Consider the following 7,963-nt stretch of genomic DNA (forward strand, 5'->3'; position numbering starts at 1 on the left):
CTGGAGAAAGGAATGGCTAGCCACTCCAGTATTCTTGCCTGGAGAATCCCATGGAGAGAGGAGCCTGGAGGGCTGTAGCCCATGAGGTGGCCGAGAGTTGGGCACAAAGGAGCGACTAAGCACTACCCAGCACAGCATTCTCCCTTCAAACTGGGAGTGGGTGGATTCCATGGTTGAAGGGTAAAGGAAGAGATGGGAAAGATGACGGATTTTTCCTGCTCAGAATTGACTCTTTTTTCTAGTGATAACCCTCCATTTTACTTTAAAGGCTCTCAGTTCAAGAAATTCATTCCAGGTAACCCTGTAGCAGCCCATCCCACCTTCCCTGCCTTCAGGGAAGGACACACATCCTAGCCTGGACACTGGCTCTCGATTTCCTGCTCCTGTTATTGGGGATGAGGTACTCTCTCTCGGAGGGGGTTATGAAACGGGCAGAAAGTATGCCTGGTCCTGCTGAAATAAGACGAAAACGGAGAGCCTCCTGAGAATTGAGCCACTCTGGAGGAATTCAAGACCTGAGAACCAGCTGGGGCCACCACATACAGCTGGGCAGAGTGTGCACTGCACAAATCTTCCCACGGAAGGGGCAAGTGGGGCTGAAAACTAGCCCATGCTGTGCGTACTCATGTCCCCTTTACCATGTGCAAAGCACCCCAACACACCAGTTTCTGCACAACAAGTCTATGAGCTATATTACTATCATCATTAGAAACATAAGGGATAAAACAGAGGTGGTCTGGTTCCAGAGTCCATGCCTTTAACCTCTAAGTTATTCTGCCTTTTGTCAGATTCCAGGGCAGAGAGACCAGAACATTCAGGAGACTCCAGCCTGGCTGAAGGCAGGGAGGCAGAGATGATGGCCCATGGGGAGGCTACAGAAGTAATGAGGTTAGAACACGAGGGCCAGAGAAAGAGGAGCCATGAGGGTGATGTGATCAGACTTCTCTTTGGATTAGATTCACTTTTCCATTGAGTCACATACTAATGGCAAAGGGTCATATACCCAGATAATATTAATACCAAGAACTACTACAAGTCAAAGAGAAGATACAAGTAACCTAATGCCAAAAAAATGGGCAAAAGACCTGAACAGGCACTTCACAAAAAAGATATGCAAATAACCAATAAGCAAAGGAAAAGAGACTCAACCTAATCAACCATCAGGGAAAGGCAAATTGAAGGCACCATGAAGTGGATGCAACCTTAATATCCATGGACAGGAATGGAAAGAGAGGCATGTATCTGTACAATGGGAAGCTCTTCAGCCTTAGGAAGGAAGGGAATCTGACACCTGCCACAACGTGGATGGACCTTGAGGACAGGATGCTCAAGGAAGTAAGTCAGACGCAAGGACAAATACTGCATGGTTCCACTTGTACAAGGTATCTAAAATAGTCAAACCCATAGAGACAGAGAATAGAATGGGGTTGCCAGGGGCTGGGGGGGGAGTGGGTAGGGAGCACAGAAAGATTGCAAGCTGTCATTTGATGGGTAAAGAGTTTCAGTTTTGCAAGATATAAAATTTCTACAGATTTATTGCAGGTTACTTAATGTGTGTGTGCTCAGTCATGTACGACTCTTTGCGAGTCCATGAACTATAGCTTTCCAGGCTACTCTGTCCATGGAATTTTCCAGGCAAGAATACTGTGGGTTACCAGTTCCTACTCCAGGAGATCTTCCCAACCTAGGGATTAAACCCACGTCTCTTGCATCTCCTGCATTGGCAGGTGAATTATTCACTGCTGCACCACCTGGGAAGTCCCAATAGTTAACACTACCATGGAATATACTTTAAAATGATTAAGATGGTTTAAAAAATTGAACACATAAAAGCACAGGAAAATACTATATCCACCCAGAGAATGATAAACTAAAGACACAGAAATAAACACAAAACCACCAGACAGCAGGAAGTGTTTCAAGGGTATAGGACAGCTAGAATTCTGGTACACCGCTGGCAGGCAGGTAAAGTAGGAGCACGGCTTCAGAAAACTATCTGGCCATCTATAAAAACTGACCATACCCTATAACCCAGAAAATCAACTTGTGCCAACAGAAATAAACTTGTACAAGTATATTTACATAAGTGTTGTTTGTAGGAGCTTCCCAAAGAGAAACAACCCGAACAGCCATCAAGAACACAATGGGTACACAAATACTAGCAAATTCAACAACAGAATACTATATGGCAAAGCAGCAAAAGAACTATACCCACACACAACAGCACACTTGAGTTTCATTTTATAAATGTTATGCAATACAGAGTGAAGTAAGTCCGAAAGAGAAAAACAAGTATCATATATTAACGCATATATATGGAATCTAGAAAAATGGTATTGATGACCCTATTTGCAGGGAAGGAATGGAGACTCAGATGTAGAGAATGGACTTGTGGTCACAGTGGGGGAAGGAGAGAGTGGGACGAATGGAGACAGTAACACTGACATATATACACTGCTGCTGCTGCTAAGTCGCTTCAGTCGTGTCCGACTCTGTGCGACCCCAGAGACAGCAGCCCACCAGGCTCCCCCGTCCCTGGGATTCTCCAGGCAAGAGCACTGGAGTGGGTTGCCATTTGCTTCTCCAATGCATGAAAGTGAGAAGTGAAAGTGAAGTCGCTCAGTCGTGTCCGACTCTTAGTGACCCCGTGGACTGCAGCCTAACAGGCTCCTCCGTCCACAGAATTTTCCAGGCAAGAGTACTGGTGTGGGTTGCCATTGCCTTCTGCAACTACTGTGTGTGAAATAGATATCTGGTGAGAAGTTACTACATAACACAGGATGCCCAGCCTGGTGTTCTGTGATGACCTAGAGGGGTAGGAAGGGGGGAGGGGTGGGAAGCTAAAGAGAGAGGTGATATATTTATAATTATGGCTGATTTGCATCATTGTATGGTAGAAACCAACATAACATCATAAAGCAATTTTCCCCCCAATTTAAAATAAATTGAAAAACATACTGATGTTAGAAAAAGAGAGCGGGAGCAGGGGAGAGAAAGAAGTGAAGGACAAACAGGGAACAAGAAGGAAGAAATTCTATCTGTTGTTTGATATTTCAAAGGTCTTTTTCAGATCCTAAATAGAAGACTGGGGATCATTTGTTTAGTGCCACTAAAAAACTTAATCTTGTCTAGAAAATGTAGCTCATGGGATTTCTACCTGTACAATCTTAACCTCACTTGGAGGAGGTGGTCAATGTTGGTCCCAGTAAAAGTACAAAGTAGAATTTGGCAAACCTGTAGGACATACATAGTATCTCTGTTCTATAAATAAAGTTATATTGAAACATATACCAAAAAAATGTTGGGCGAAAGGAACCAGATGTAAAAGAACACAATCTCAATTACTTTCTGCTGTGGTGGTGGGTGAAGAAGCTGTAAGACATGTTAGTGAACAAGGGCTGGACGACACTGACCTGCGATGGGGATGCCCAATGAAGGGCCAAGCACCATGCCTGGGCCAAACAGCTTCATCCTCCTAATACCCTTCGGAGGAAGGGCCATTTTCTAGATAAAGAAGATGTGATATATACATACAGCAGAATATTACTCAGCCATGAAAAAGAACAAAATGATGCCACGTGTAGCAACACGGATGGACCTAGAGGTTATCAAACCAAGTGAAATAAGACAGAAAAAGACAAATATCATGATATTGCTTATATCTGGAATCTGAAAAATGATACAAATGAAATTACTTACAAGACAGAAACAGACTTGCAGACACAGGAAAAAAAAAACAAACTTATGGTTACCAAAGGGGAAAGGTGGGGAAGGGATAAATTAAGAGTTTGGGATTAACATATACACACCACTATATATAAAATAGATCAGCAACAAGACCTACTACATAACACAGGAAACTATACTCAGTATCTTGTAATAATCTATAACAAAAAGAATCTAAAAAATAATGTATATATATTTATCACTTTCACATACATTTACGTATGTATGTATAACTGAGTCACTTTTCTGTACACTTAAAACTAAGACAACATTGTAAATCAATTACACTTCAAAAAAAAAAGCCCACTTTGTACCTGGGCCACTTGACCTTTAAGAAAAGGTTTGCCAAGTCTTGGTTTAACCAATCAGAGAAGAATCATATTTGGTGATTTAAAAATACACTGATAAAGATGTGCACTCTGGCTGGACAAAAAGAACTGCAAAGAGATCTTAAACTCTTTTTAGGAATAATGATCTTGTTAGTAATAATATTGCTATCATTACTTTGAAGTGGCTACACAAAGGGCTTCCCTGGTGGCTCAGCAGTAAAGAATCTGCCTACAGTGCAGAAGACTCAGGTTCGATCCCTGGGCTGGGAAGATCCCCTGGAGGAGGCATGGCTACCTACTCCACTATGCTTCCCTGGAGAATCCCACAGACAGAGGAGCCTGGTGGGCTACAGCCCATGGGGTTGCAGTTCAGACTCGACTGAGCGACAGAGCACCCAGCTACACAAAACCGAGAGTTATTTTAATTATTTGCAGCCTAAGAGAGAAAAGACCTATTGATACAAATATAAAATCACAGCACTCAAATACTCATGGTCAGGACTCATGGTTCGGTTGGGATCCAGCCTATAGCGCCTGGCCCCTGCGTGGGGGGCTTGTGTTAGTACCTGCCCTTCTCCCCAAGATGTTCTCCCACAGCCCCACCTCCTCCACCCCACTGCCCATGTCCTAGTCACCTGCTTGCCCTTCAAACCTCCGCTCCAAACTCACATTCTCAAGGAAGTCTCTGCAAGCCCTCAGACCCTCCAGGGTGTCGTGTCAACTCTGGAGTGAGCAATTGTCATTGGCTCTGTGTGTGTGTGTGTGTGTGTATGATGACTTGTGACCACAGGTCTGAGTCAGTGCACCCATCATTATATTCCCCACCCAGCAATGCCTGGCACATGGGAGAAGCTCCATACAGATCTACCAAGAGAAATTATAAAGACATCATAACAGCTAGTGTTTACCAAGCACTTACTATGTGCTGAGCTACAGTGAGTGTTCTCTCACCTCATCCTTTCCCCAGTAATAATCTAACATCTATGGAGAGCATACTGTTTCCCAGGCCCCACCCTAAACACTGTACAGATAACCCCTTATCTTCTTTCCTTCAGTTCTGTGCATCTGGGATGGACAGTGGCACGTGTCCCTCTGGCTGGTTTACTGCACCTTGTTATTCCACCAAACATGAACCTAGGTACTGCGGTGAAGGTATTTTGTAGATGAGTGAGCATTGACAGGCAACCTTAAAAAATTTTTTTATTGGAGTTCAGTTCAGTTCAGTTCGATTCAGTCGCTCGGTCATGTCCGACTCTTTGCGACCCCATGAACCGCAGCACGCCAGGCCTCCCTGTCCATCACCAACTCCGGAGTCCACCCAAACCCAAGTCCATCGAGTCGGTAATGCCATCCGACCATCTCATCCTCTGTCGTCACCTTCTCCTCCTGCCCTCAATCTTTCCCAGCATCAGGGTCTTTTCAAATGAGTCAGCTCTTCACATCAGGTGGCCAAAGTATTGGAGTTTCAGCTTCAATATCAATCCTTCCAATGAACACCCAGGACTGATCTCCTTTAGGATGGACTGGTTGGATCTCCTTGCAGTCCAAGGGACTCTCAGGAGTCTTCTCCAACACCACAGTTCAAAATCATCAATTCTTCAGCACTCAGCTTTCTTTATAGTCCAACTCTCACATCCATACATGACCACTGGAAAAACCATAGCCTTGACTAGACGGACCTTTGTTGACAAAGCAGTATCTCTGCTTTTTAACATGCTGTCTAGGTTGGTCATAACTTTCCTTTCAAGGAGTAAGTGTCTTTTAATTTCATGGCTGCAATCACCATCTGCAGTGACTTCGGAGCCCCCAAAATAAAATCAGCCACTGTTTCCACTGTTTCCCCACCTATTTGCCATGAAGTGATGGGACCGGATGTATCATTGCTTAATAATGTTGTGTTAGTTTCTGCTGTACAGCAGAGGGGATCAGCCAAACGTATACATGCATCCCCTCTTTTTGTTATTTCCTTCCCATTTAGGTCACCGCAGAGGACTGAGTAGAGTTCCCTGTGCCATACAGCAGTTTCCCATGAGTTATCTATTTTATTCATAGTAGGCAGCGCTAGTGGTAAAGAACCTGCCTGCCAGTGCAGGAGACAGAAGAGGTACAGGTTTGATCCCTGGGTTGGGAAGATCCCCTGAAGGAGGGCATGGCAACCCAATCCAATATTCTTGGAGAATCCCAGGGACAGAGGAGCCTGGTGGGCTACAGTCCACAGGGTAACAAAGAGCTGGACACCCCTAAAGATGCACAGTGTATATACATTTTTTCATGATTAATAATGAGCACTCATGAATGCACACAAAGCTTAAGGGGAAGAATTTGGTGTTCTCTTACTTAATTTTCACGACATTCCTGCAGGACCTGTACTATTATTTTCTCACATTGTGCTCTTATTAAATGATATAGAGGAAGGTTACACAATTCCCAATGACCGTAAAGTACCAAGAGATAAATGGGACATCGAATCCATCTCTGTGTCCCCAGATGCTCGGCTCTTTGCCACCCCATGTCACACATGCAGCTGAGAGACTGGATCAGAGCCCAGCAAGGCGCCTTTCTGCATACATTTGAACTCCATGTGCCCTTTTCTTCATTTTTTTGAGCTATAAATTGACTTCATTCAGAAAACAAAATTTGAGAGGCTTCCTTGCTGGCTCAGTGATGAAGAGTCCTCCTGACAATGCAGGAGACTTGGGTTCGATCCCGGGTCCGGGAAGATACCACATGTCGAGGAGCAGCTAATCCTGTGTGCCACAACTGTTGAGCCTGTTCTCTACTGAGCCTGCACGCCATGACTACTGAAGCCTGCACACCCTAGAGCTCACACTCCAAAACAAGAGAGAAGCCACTCCAATGAGCAGCCCATGTACCACAACTACGGATTTCCCCCTTCCAGCCACAACTGGAAAGAAGTCTGTGCAGCAACTTAGACACAGCACGGTCAAAATTAAATGAATAAATAAAACAAAAATTTTTTAAAGGAAAAGAAAAACTTTAAACTGACATATGACCTTCACCCGCAATTTTATGGGTCATATGAGTAAACTTTTTACTCTGTGGTTCCACTGCTAAGTCATGTCCAACTCTTTTGTGACCCCATGGACTGTAAGTCGCCGGGCTCCTCTGTCCATGGGATTTCCTAGGCAAGAATACTGGAGTGGGTTGCCATTTCCTTCTCCAGGGGATCTTCCCCACCCAGGAATTGAACACACATCTCCCACACTGCAGGCAGAATCTTTACCGCTGAGTCATTGGGGAAAATTTTTTTTTGGCTCTAAAAAAAGTAAAAAATTAAATATCTTTTTGAAAAAACAAGACAGGTGCCTTTAAATAAAGGAGATGGTCCATGATAACGTGAGGAATTCACCCAATTGGTTGAAAGGCAGAACGGAAGTTTCCTTGAGGAAGGTAGTCTGCCTGTGGACAGCAGCCTCAAGCATCAGCCTGCAGATTGCAACTTACCCCCTCTCCATCCTGTAATACAATTCCTTAAAATGCATCTCTTAGGGCTTCCCTGGTGGTGCAACGATTAAGACTCCATGCTTCCAATGAAAGGGATACAAGTTCAATCCCTAGTCAGGGAACTAAGATCCTAAGATCCCACATGGTGCGTGGCATGGCCAAACAATCAAAATAAATAAATAAATGCATCTCTTAATATAAATACCCTACTGGCTCTGTTTCTCTAGTATAACCCTGGCTGATACATCGTCCAACTTTCTAAACAGGGAAACTGAGGCAGAGGAGAGTTTCTACGGCTGATCTGCAGTTAGCATAGTATAGGTTGAAGTACAGGCTCGGGCTGGGTTTCAAACCCAGGCAGTTGGGCTCCAGAGCCACAATTAACCTCCAGTGTTCGGTCTCCAGCAATGAGAGCTTCCTCCTCCAACTAGCCTCCTTGATTA

This window comes from Budorcas taxicolor, chromosome 13 (genome assembly GCF_023091745.1).
Source record: "Budorcas taxicolor isolate Tak-1 chromosome 13, Takin1.1, whole genome shotgun sequence".
In the NCBI taxonomy this organism is placed as follows: domain Eukaryota; kingdom Metazoa; phylum Chordata; class Mammalia; order Artiodactyla; family Bovidae; genus Budorcas; species Budorcas taxicolor.